This window comes from Suricata suricatta, chromosome 5 (genome assembly GCF_006229205.1).
Source record: "Suricata suricatta isolate VVHF042 chromosome 5, meerkat_22Aug2017_6uvM2_HiC, whole genome shotgun sequence".
Taxonomy (NCBI): Eukaryota; Metazoa; Chordata; class Mammalia; order Carnivora; family Herpestidae; genus Suricata; species Suricata suricatta.
The window spans coordinates 85,145,516-85,158,499 of NC_043704.1; the positions used below are offsets into that span (position 1 = coordinate 85,145,516).

Here is a 12,984-nt window from a genome sequence, read left to right on the forward strand (position 1 = left end):
GCAGGAAGGGGAAAAGTCTTTTAATAAATGACAGAAGTATTAATGTATAGCAGATTCTAGTAAGTCAAAAATCCATGCTATACTATCAAAAGTAGCCACTGTAACAATTGTAAAACATCATGCAACTAACAAGTAACAGAAGAGCAGAAGTGGAATTCGAAAAACAAAACAAAACACCTGACTAATCCAAAAGAGGGTAAGAAAGGAACACTGCAGTTAAAATCTCTGCAGTTGTCAGACTACAGCAAAGTCAGAGTCTCACAAGGCTGGAACCAAGTTGTCAGCACAGGCTACAATCTCACCTGAGGCTTGGTGGCCTCTTCCCAACTCAGTGCATGCAAATGTAAAACTAAGGCCTCATTTTCTTTTTGTCTGTCAGCTCCTAGAGGCTGTTCTCAGCTTCTGGAAGCCCCCTTCAGGTCCTAGTCACAGGCCTTTTGAAACATGACAGCTTATTTCTTCAAAGCAAGTGGGAGAATCTCCTTCCAATCTGCTACTACAGTTTCTCACATAAAGTAATATAACCACAGGAACGACTATCAAATCACCTTTGCCATATTATGTGACCTAATCAAGGGACAATTAGCCCACCGTGTTCACAGGTCCATCTCACACCCATGGGGATAAAACCATGCCATGGATGAACACCAGTGCCTCAGGATCTTGGGAAATGTCTTAGAATCTGACTTCCTACAGTGTGGACTGTGGGGAGGGAGAGAATAAAAAGGGATGGGAAAACCTTGAATGGGTAGACAGTAGCTGAAAAGGGGGATAAAACGAATTGAGGGGTGATGGCAAGGGGAAAAGGAGCTGAGCAAACCGCATTGAAGGGAACCGGGAGGGCTTAGAGCTTTGTCTGTCAATAGATTTTGTGTGAGGCGCATAGTGAGAAAGAGACAATATGGACAAAGACCTCAAATAAATTTTTCTATTAAGGACTTACTCCCTCTTTAAATATTTTCTTCAGAGACTGCCATAAATACTTTAATTTCTTTCAACAAACTGTATGCACAGTTATTTTGGTTTATTTTTATGTTTTGGTTCACTCTTATTCCTATCAATGCAGATCTGTGCTCAGAGTAAACTTCAACATGAGCCAACATTGTTTTAATTATACTGGAAAGATCAGGCTCAGGACTCAAACAGACCTTAAAGCAAAGCTCTAGTGCTTCACTCACTGGCTAAGTTATATTTTTAAACCATCAGCCACTTATTAAGCATTATGTGCCTATGCTAACTGATGTTGCTTACTTTAGCTGATGATCAAGATACTGCCTCTAGTAGACTGGTTTATCTCCTATAACCTGGTTAGGTGACAGCTGTGATCACCAGCTTATCCAGATTGACAACGAAATAACTAAATGTTGTTAAATGCTTCATTAACTTCCTTATGGATAAATTCCCTAATGTCCTTATGGCTGTATACGTTAAAGAGGATATCTATAACTGTACATAATAAATGTCAGCTTTGTTTACTATTATAGTTTTTATTATTTCTTGCACCCTCGTAAACCAAATAGCATATATTATTATTAAGTCACGATGTGAAAAACAGAAAAGTGAGGTTGAGATGTGTCAAAAGGAAAGATGATACTAAGATCATGCTTCCCAGCCTAGCCTGCAGAAGCACCAGAGAGGCTGAGGTTTCCATCTGTCTCCTCCACTGATGTTTTCTCAGAGCTTTGCTCTGGGTGCTCAGTGAGTACAGTAAGTGCTCAATGAGTATATATTTAATAAATAAAAACAATATTCAATGTCTGAATACCTGTTGTATTTGTAGTACACAGTGGCGTTATTGAGGGATGCAGGTGCAGATCCAGGCTGAAAGTAGAGGTAGAAGACCTCAGAAAGTGAAGGGCTTGGAAGGGCTTGGCAGGGGGGGGGGTGGGGTGGAAAATAAATTAGGTTCTTGCTAGAAGATAGTGTAAGTAACAGGTTCATTCATTTTACAAATACCCTTTGAGTACTTTCTATATACAGATATAATAGATCTTGTAAGGAATAAAGTATATGAACATGATTTCAACTCACAAGGATCTTCAGTTCAGTAGAGAAAATACTTGTATACCAATAATTTCTATACAAGGCTAGATGTGGTAAGTGGCATGTGTAAAACAAAATTGTACAGTTCAGAAAAAGGAGAGATCACTTTAGATCATGGACTAGCTAACTAAGGCCTATAAGCCAAATTCATCCTGTGGCTTGTTTTTGTCAAGGTCCACAAGCTAAAAAGATAGTTTCCACATTTTGATAGAAGAAGAAATAGAGTACATATGGCCTGCACAGCCTAAATTTTACTATCTGTTCCTTCACATAAAGTTTATGGACACCCGTTCACAATGAACAAAGAAGAATACACAAAAGAAAGCTTCACCAGAGGCACATTGGATCTAGGCCTTTAACTGATGGTCAGAGATAGGGGATGGGAAAAGGGCACTTGGAACAGAGAGAATGACTTGAGTTAAAACCCAGAAACAGTGGACTTTAGTGCACACTGGCGAATAATGGTGACAAATCCTATTTGTCAGGACTATGAGGTTTATGAAAGGAGAAGGGGAAGAGTCTGGAATGACTGTGTGGTGGGTGGACTAAAGAAGGTGACGATGCAGTCACCAAGGACATCACAGTTGCCAGGAAAAGTTTTACGGGGTTTTTGCAATGGCTTCTCTTCAAGGACTCTAATGATGAGAGTGAAGATGATTTTTTTCACATTAGAGCGCTATAGTAATGAATCCCATGCTTCATTCCGCTACCAAATAACTTATGATGGCAACATGTGTCCCCTTAACTTCAGCCTACGTCAAACTGAAACTCCCAAATGGGTGCCTAAAGACACCTTGTTTTATCGCATCTCATCTCCTCCATCATCCACCTCCCTGAAAATGTTATTTAAAATGGGATTTCAGACAGACCCTCTAGTGCAGCTTTGTTTCACATGACACTATGTTATTAATGCATGACACTATATTATTAATAATATTCACCAACAAGTCGCAGACCCGCTATTTCACCCTCATTTAGTGGCAATCTCCTGCAATCAAATAATTGTGCTTGTCTATCTGGCCCGGGCACAAGATGCACTTACACAGACTGTTCTGTTGGTCAGTTCCATTTGCTGACAGCTCAGCAGGGAGGGCTCAATTTATTCAATGCATAAAGCTGCTACACACAAGTGGAACCCTGGCTCGGGAAGGCAGGAAAAGAACTAAGAAACACAACAGAAAAAGACATGCAAAGTAGAAATAAAATGAAGGGTTGACTGGGAAATATCCATTTGGAAAAAGGCACCTGGGCTACCCCAATTTCGAAGTTCCCTGAAATTCTGAATGCCTCAATTTTCCTTCCTCACAGACTGAGAGCAGAGTCTTTATCCACAAACACATATCCCCTAAGTGCTGTCACCCTGGTCAAATACGTTTCATTTTTCTGACTGGCCCTCTCCTCATGTTCTGGATGAAACAAGGACAACAGTTCTGGTAATTAAAAAGTAAAGTAGGAAGTCAGACTAAGATGCAGTAAGGAAAAAATGAAACAACTTAAGAAAAGGGGAGAGAAAAATCACAGGAAAAAGAGTTATAAATTATTTGATAATAGCCGCAGGGCAGGGCAGGCACGGCTGACTGGGTGCAGATGAGGCTGACTGGAGTAAAGAGTGGCTGGACCTTGGGCCCTCCCTTCTGGCTTCCTAGCAACCCCTCTGCTTCCCCGCTGCCATAGGTCTTTGTATGGCTCCTACCTTGGCCATCTTTGGTCCCACTTGCTCTAAATCTCTTCTTTCTTCCTTTCTTCCTGTACCCCAATTAAAGTACTCCCAAAAGGATAACCCCAAAAGGATCTCTTAAAACACTTCACAGAGGAGCTGTTGATCACAGCTCAGTATTCATACCCAAACAAGAGACAACAAGATGAATTCCCAATGGTAGATTGTCAGGCCATGGCAGGATCACTAGAGGAAAGCAGTAAAGGAACAGGATAAGTGGAAGTGGAATGAAGAAGGAGAGGAAGAAAATATGAGCACTGAGCACCATTTAGTTTCACATATAGCATTATGTGAGCAGCTGCCAACACAAGATTTTCTAAATGGCTGTTAGTCAGGAACATAGACTCTATTAATCCAGATCTGAGATAATGCCTAAAAACAACGGTCAGAAAAGACCAGAAAAGGTAATTCTGTGACCCTCTCACCTCTCATGACCCTAATATTATATACACCTGGAGTGTGGACAATAGGGGTGGGCAGCTACCGAATGTGTCAGGGCTTTAGAAGTCAGGCAACCACTCTGAGGCCCTGTATAAAGCAAAGCTGTTAGGGAAACACTGCTCTCTACCCTTTCTTCTCATTCTTAAATTATATAACTTAATTTCATCAAAGTTATTATATTAAGTTAAAATTATTTAATTAAAATATTAACTATATGGTTAAAATATGTAATTCAATGAATTTTGTCAAATTTCCCCTTCTATAAGGTCATTCCTATAGCAGATAAACGTGCTTTCATTTCTTCCATCTTAAAAAACGTAAACCTAAAACTCCTCCTTATACTACTTCTCCCCCTGGGAACTGTCCTCTTTCTCTAATTCTTTTCTCAGCAAAATTCTTTGAAAGAGATGTCTTACAATCCATATCTCTATTCCTCTGTTCCCATCACGGCACAGAAGCTCTTCTCATAAATATCATCAGTGATCTCTAGCAGTCAATTCTCAGTTGTTGTTTCACTTGACTGTTAGCATCATTTTACACATTCCTCCTCGCTTAACACTTTCTTCATTTGTCTTCCAGGACGCCACACTCACCGGGTTTCTGGACACCCTTTTAGAGTCTAATTTTCTGGTTCTTCCTCACCTCCCTGAATTCCAAATACAGAGAATCTACAAGACAGCCGTTTTTCCTCTTCTTTCTCTCTCCACTTAGGCAATCAATGATTTCATCTGTTCCTTGGCCTTGATGACTATCTCTGGGCTGATGATTCCCAGACCTCCCTCTTAACATCAGACTTATACATCCAAATGCCTATGAGAAAACTTAATTTATAACCTAGTTGATATCTAAGTTCAAATTCAACATGACAAAAGTTCCCCAGCTTGTTCTTCCTGAAGTCTTTCTGGTCCCATTCAGTGACAACTCCATCCTTCCAGCTTCTCAAGCCTACACGTTTGGAGTCACTTTTTCTCACAAGCTACAGCAAATTCTATCAGTTCTTTCTTCAAAACATAAGCAGAAGTCCAACCCTTCTTTCCATTTCTGCTACCACCATCTCCTAGTTGAATTATTGCAGTAGCTTCTTAAAACAGTCACAATCCATGCTAGAGACAGACAGAAAGCATAGTCAAATGGAGTAACTGTGGAGAATTTAATAAAGGAACTATTTAGAGAGATATCGACAGGATTAAGAGAAACTCAAAATGACGATCAAAGTGTCCTGCATCTAGTAAGGCCACTGGGGCCGGAGTCACTACTACTCTTAGACTTGAAGGAGCAAGGAGTGGGAATAATGACCTGAACACACAGATAAGACAAAACTGTATTCTTCAGTGAACAACTCAGTCAGCTTGTGTCAACCACTAGGTATGAAGATGGAGAAATGAACATCATTAACTGACTGTCCTCTTACCTTCTCATCTTCTGATCATGGACATAACGGAACCCCAAGCCAGAAGACAAGAGAGCTTCCTAACCTCGTGTGTTCCTCTGGGATATAGTGCAGAATGGAAAATGATAGAGAAGGGATCTGGAGGGAAAAACAATATATCCGCAAAATATCCTCATCTGCAAAACAGAAGTATTACTATCATGAAGTAAAGTAAAATAAGCTATATAAAGAATATAGCACAATATTCTTTATAGTTTTTAGGGAAAAAAACAACTCTTATATGTCTGGTATCATATTTCCAAGTGTGGAATTTTATGGAATGATACTTTCTATACTTCCCATTATGACCAATTAATGGATTGTGAATTTAATGTGTTTACCAAGCATTTTTTCTAAGAAACAGAAATGACCAGCACACATCTCATGAAGTAAGGGTAAGTATTGTCTCAAAAACATTCATTTCAATCAAATTCATAAGTATGCATAAAATTCAAAATCCAAATATTACCCAAGACTCAGAATGCTTCTTCTTCTGTTTAGGAGCCTTGAAGTCTGGCTATCTCTCCCCTCAGTTATCTCATGACCACTACTTCCTGGAACTGCTCTGTTGGAAACTACGATTCTGCTAGCAAGACATCTTTGGCTCAGATGAAATTTAAAAAGTATTGCCCTGGGTTGGGTACCCCAACTGGTAAGCTACACTGGAACACAGATTACTGTAGTAGTTAAAGATGGAGTTGTTCAAATTCTTGAACTTTATGATCCAAAAGGGCTCATAATTTTGCAGTATAGAAGAAAATTTCAAATGCAGATATTCATTTCAAATGGGTTTTCAAACCCAATACTGCTTGGTTACTGCTTTACCTTATGAACATGATGGAGAAATTCTAGCTACAGGGAATATTCCATTGGATATTTTTTTCCTGCTTTGTCAAAGATTAGGTGGCCATACGTGTGTGGGTCCATTTCTGGGTTGTCTATTCTGTTCCATTGATCGCAGTGTCTGTTCTCGTGCCAGTACTGTACTGTCTTGATGATTACAGCTTTGTAATACAGTTGAAGTCTGGGACTGTGATGTCTCCTACTTCGGCTTTCTTTCCCAAGACTGCTTTGGCTATTCGGGGTCTTTTCTGGTTCCTTACACATTTTAGGACTGTTTGTTCCGGCTCTGTGAAGGATGCTGGTGTTATTTTGATAGGGATTGCATTGGATATGTAGATTGCTTTGGGTAGTGTTGACATTTTAACAATATGTGTTCTTCCTATCCAGGATCCTAGAATATTTTTCCATTCTTTTTGTGTCCTTTCATAAGCTTTCTATAGTTTACAGAGTCTATATTTTTCACCTCTTTGGTTATGTTTATTCCTAGGTATTTTATGGTTTTTGGTGCAACTGAAAATGGGATCAATTCCTTGATTTCTTTTTCTGTTGCTTCATTGTTGGAATGCAACTGATTTCTGTGCATTGATTTTATATCCTGCCACTTTGCTGGATTCATGGATCAGTTATAGCAGTTTTCTGGTGACTAGCTAAAGGGAATAAAGATCAAACTTTATCTACCTTTGAGGTAGAAAAGGATTATAAGCTAATCAGTTATATTACTGTTCTTGGACCTGTTTGCCAGTTAATATGGTCTTCGATCTCCCATCCTGAAGGTACTTAACTGATTATCTGTGAAATAGCTATGCTGTTGATACTCTATTTCCAACCATTAAGGAGGAAGGGGAAGATCATGATGTCATTTCCTATGAAATCAAAGACATGTGCATAAAATGTTTCCATTTCTCAAGTGTCAAATCTAAGATTCTGTGATTAACAGAAACAGAAAAGAGAAAGAAATAAAAGGAGCCAAAAGAGAAGGAATGAAAGAAAGGAGGAAATAGCTAGCAACAGAGATGGGAGAAGATGGAGAAAAGGAATTCCAGGGCAAAAAGGAGGAAGAGGAACCATTACCTGAAATATTTATTCCATCAATTCCCTGTCACATCCTCTATGGATTTTACTCTGAGCCAGAGAAGTTCTGGGCTTTTTTGGGAGGCTATGATTCTGGTTTTCCATATCATTGTGAGTTCCCCCCATGACAAAAGCAGTGACATCACAGAAAAGAAAGATGAACTTTTTGATTTTCATCTTCTTGAAGATACAGAGGATAATCCCATCCAAACTATCACTTTCAGCATTAACCAAGATATGATGTTTTGGAATGTAAATGCAATGCACAATCTCCAAATTGGAGCAATTCAAGTCTATATCCTAAATCAGGATAATCCTTCATTGACAAAAATGTTGGACTACTGGCACTTCAATATGCATGACAACAATTAAGGATGGATTAAAGGCATCTATCCTAGTTTGATGACCATTTCTTGGTGACTACTGGAATATATAATATTTTTGTTTTCACCATTTTTTCTGATTTTGAGCCAAAGAAAGCCATCAAAGCCAAAGTGCTGTCTCCGAAGTTTGGAACTGAAGCAGATCCAATTACAGAAGATACTGAATACCCCAAAGCTTACAGTATTTAGAATGCCAGAAGAAAAAGAGAACATGCCAAGTGAAAGAAAGAAGTGAAATAAATAAAGGTGGAAAGAAAGAACAACTCAAAGCTCTGAGGAATACATTTTGGAAACTTCTAGAAATAAATGAAGAATTACCAAGGTGGGGGGCCTGAGTGGCTCAGTCAGTTGAGCATCTGACTCTTGATCTGGGCTCAGGTCATGATCTTAGGGTCATGGGATTGAGCCCCGTGTTGGGCTCTGCACTGAGCGTGGAGCCTGCCTAACATTCTTTCTCCTTCTCTCTCTCAAACAAAAAATAATAAAACCAAAACAAAAAAATAAATTAATTTTAAAAAGATATATATTTTTTTATATACCAAAGCATACACAATTTAAGTGAACAGATTTTGATCTAGACTCCAAAATTCATGCAAAGATTGACAGCTTATAAAATTCAGTAAGTGGAAAAGGAATTTGCTTGGGAAGAAGAGAAAAATCAACTTGGCTTCATGAAGCTGCAGAATAGATTTCATGATTCATTGGAAAGTGATACTGTGGGGGTGCCTGGGTGATTCAGTCAGTTAAGCATCCGACTTTGGCTCGGGTTGTGATCTCGCAGATCGTGGGTTCAAGCCCCACATCTGGCTCTGTGTTTATAGCTCAAAGCCTGTGTTTAGAGCACAGAGCCTGCTTCAGATTCTGTGTCTCCCCTCTCTCTGCCCTTCCATGCTCCCACTCTCTCTCTCTCTCTCAAAAATGAATAAATATTAAAAGATATTTTTTAAAAAACACAGAGATTAGCATGGCCCCTGTGCAAGGATGACATGCAAATTTGTGAAGTGTCCCATATTTTAAAACATATTTATATATTAAAAGAAAAGAAAGTGATACTATTGTGGCTCATGCCACACAAAGTCATCACATGTATCTTCCTATAGGTTTGTGAAGCCTTCTAACTACTCCAAGTCCAAATGAGCAAGTCAATCAAAGAGAAGAACAAGTAAACTGGAGAAGTTTAAAAAAGGGACCTGGAAGAAAGGGTAGCCAGAAACACACAGATGGGAATATTACTGTGCTGGAAGAATCAATTACAGAAAAAAGGAAGACATTTCAGCCTAAAACCCTAAGTGAAATTATGGTGGAAAATCAAATTGAGAAAAGGAGGAAATATACAAAAGCTGAAAGGGCCCAACTTAAGATTCAGCAGTGAAAAAAAGAAAGGAAGAAACTATAGAATAGCAAACCTTATGCTGACTATGAAGATCCCAAAGATGCTCAAACCATCAAAGAGGCCCATTGTAACTGGCAGGCTTCAATCTGAAGACAGCCCCAGACTATAAGATCCCTAAGCACATGAGAATAAACACTGCCAAGAAGAAAGAGAAACTGGGACATCCAGACTCCATGGCCCATTCAAAGAAAATGCATATGAACAAGTGCATCCTCTCTCTTCAAGACCTTAAAGTGGCTGTCATCAAGGAAATAAAGTGCCTGGTGCAAGAACTGAAGAGCATTCAGTCAATTTTTCACATATCTAAGCATATTCCTAGTCCCCAAATGCCCAGATATACCCAGGGGAAGTTCCAGAAAAGAGATTTCAATATGATGAGGAAATGATCCTAGATGATGAAGAAGTCAAGATGAACAGGCCTCCCGAAGTAGAACAGGAAGGATCTGTAGGCCTAAGTGGAGGATTCCAGGTGGAGGAACTCAACAAAGAATGTGGGGAGAGGTATAAACAGCTTATCCAAAAAGAGAAAGAGATGGTAAAACTATAAGCCAAATAGAAGAAAGTTTGTCAACTAATGATCAGAAAGTTTGGCTGTATGATAGACCTGGAAGCCCTTTGGATAGTTTCTGTGAATACAATGCTTGAAGAGCTAAAGATGAAGAAACTTCAAAAGGAATTATTGAATGCAAAAGAAGATGTGGTAGGAAAAGCTTGCTCAAGTGTGATGGGAGCTGATGACAAAGACAAAGGAAAGCACTGAAAAGCTTCATCAGATGAAGGAGTTATATACCGAAAAGAAGGAACCTGATTCTTGATTGAAGACCTAAAGAAACAGCAGGGCAATGACTTCCAGGGTCCTAGGAAAGCAGACATTGTGGCAAAACAGAAGGTCACAGAACTGATCCAAGTCAGGCAGAAAGGATTTTGGTCATAAAGGAAGAGTTTAAAGGAAGAAGTTTCTTTTACATCAGAAAGGTGGTCTTATCCTTTTACCCATTCAGCCTCCACAAAAGAATAACATGAAGCCCATGCATGTGTTTCTATGTATGCCTTTTTCTCAAATCCATCCAGGATTTCTGACATAGAACTGACCTGAAGTTATGTTTCCTTGCCTCCTGCAACAATCCTATTATTTTAAAGTGAACTTATCTAAAACTCTAAGACCAGATCCAGTCATACAGTTCTAATAATTTTCCTCCAATTTGGTTATCTTAGAACTGACTGGAGAACTCACCATCTATTTCCTATTGAACTGAACCATTTTAGGTCTGTTTGGAACCCACCAGATTGAAGACAGAGTCTCAGAAGGCTATACCTCAAAATTGCAAAAAAGTATCTGTACTATATCATGTTTTAGTAAATTTGTCTCTGTTTTCTGAATTTTTAGCCATTGGCAAGACCAACTATCATTCAGCAATCTGTGAGAAAATTTGCTCTTTTACAATGCTTAGAAAATAAACTCTGAAGCTAAGTGTTCTCTGAGAAAACAAAAAAAAAGCGCAAACTATTCTGCCAACATCATCTTAGAATAAGAAATCAAATTAGAATTCAGACATTGTTAACTTCACAGATCAGTTGTTTGAGGGCTCAGGATGCAGGAAATGAAGACAGAGCAGTTTGTTTTAGATTGGCAAAAAGCAGGAGACTACCCAGTTTCCTGACTCACCTCTGGTTTTAGCAAATCACTCAGCTCTGAATGGAGTACTGTGTTTTACAAAATGGCCAATAAGGAGGTTTTTCTCTGAAGATGTTTGCAGCTCTACCACTATTCTAGGTATTTCCATAGTTTCTCATGTCCTATGCCATTTTCTTTCAAGTTCTAGAAGAGTCATTTGCTGTTTTTGATTTAGATCCAGAATAAATGGTAGATTACATCTGAGAGATCTGCCCTGAGAGATCATCTCTAACAATCATTTTTGATTGTGCATAGCATTTTTTGAGTTCATTTATTTTTTTTTTGAGAGAAAGAAAAAAGAGAGAGAGCATGAATGAGTGAGTGGGAGTGGGGGAGGGGCAGAGAGAGAGAATCCTAAGTAGCCTCCTCACTGACAGAGCCAATGCAAGAACTGTGAGATCATGACCTGAGCCAAAAACAAGAGTCGGATGCTTAACTGACTGAGTCACCCAGGCACCCCATGATTGTGCATTGTGTTCTCTGTAATGTAAAATGTATTTCTCACTAAGAGATCATGGTCTCACAATATTTGAAAGGCACAATGAAAGAACACTTTTTATCCACTCTTACCTCTCACTTATACTTCCCTAAGAAGTGACTTACCTGACTAGCAAATTTGGGAAAAGAAATTGGGCAGAGACCTTTCACATTCTCTTGTCCCTACAAGCCTTCTCTTTTGTCTTCTCTTACTCTCCATAGTAGACTAAATAATGCCCCCCCCCTCCCCTGCCAAATAGGAGGTTCTAAAACCAGGAACCTGTAAACAATACCTTATATGGCAAAGTCTCTGCAGCTATGAATCAGGATTTTGAGATGGGGGTATTATCCTGGATTATAGAATTGGGCCCTAAATGCAATTATTGTATCCTTTAAAAGGGAGGAAGAGGAGATTTTATAAATAAAGTCAATGTGAAGACAAAGAAGAGAGAAATTTCAAGATACTGACCTTCCCTGAAGATTGAAGTGATGCAGTCACAAGTCAAGGAATGCTGGCAGTCATTAGAAGCTAAAAGAAGCAAGGAATGATTATTCATTCTTCAGTTGCTGGGAATTTCAACAGATTACTTTTAAAGGTTTTCTCCATGCCCTTAGTGTGAAAAGATTACCAGACTTACATCCATGAGTGAGGTGAGATATCCCTAGAGTTGGGTTCTGCACATAAATTTGTACTTCAACATGCCTCACAATAATAACAGCCAATACACTGAGTGATAATTACGTGCAGAGCATAGGATGTACATAATTAGGTGAGGTGCTCATCATCACTCTTGTTTTACAAATGACAACACTCAGAGTCACAAATAGTTTATCCAAAGTCATACAACTAGTGACAGACTAGGTTATACAACTATTTTGATTTGCCTCCAAAAACAGAGCCCTGTCCAACTCAACTTCAAGTGTCTGTGTTACCTATCCTTGGTTTCCTGAGGCTAGGTTTCTGTATGTTAACCTGTTTCTCAAGCAAGCTGTATGCTGAAGTTTGTATGTTAAAAAAAAAAAAACAAACCCACACACACATAATAAGAAATTCTTTACATATTACATAAGAAATTTTGTTCACAATAAATTACATTACAAAAATCTCAGGGTTAGAAGAAGTCTTAAAGATTCAAATAGAGAATCTTTTTTAGAAAGGAAAAACATGGCCCACAAATTTGTATGCTTATCTAATATGCAACCAGCCAATTAAAGCAGAATTTTATTGCAATGTAAACAAATTCTTAATACTTTGTAAATTCTAAGTGGAAAGTAACTCCTAACTTACTTGATCATCCAAACATTGTAAAACTTCGATTAATGTCTTTGTTACTTTTCTCAAGCATGTATATAGGGATATATGAAACTGATGCCCTGTAATGGCAAAACCAACCCTACTTTTTGAGGGGTTGTGGGGATTTGGGGATCCCATGATCAGAATATTAACTGTATTTAAAGTGGTAATTCCACCATACAAAACAAAACCTCAAAATATTCACACAAGGTCCTATC

General features: G+C 38.7%; 1 pseudogene; it reads left to right on the top strand.

The window, feature by feature from the left end:
• The first annotated feature begins 8,842 nt into the window (after positions 1-8,842).
• On the top strand, positions 8,843-8,943 carry LOC115293035 (annotated as a pseudogene).
• The last annotated feature ends 4,041 nt before the right edge of the window (positions 8,944-12,984 follow it).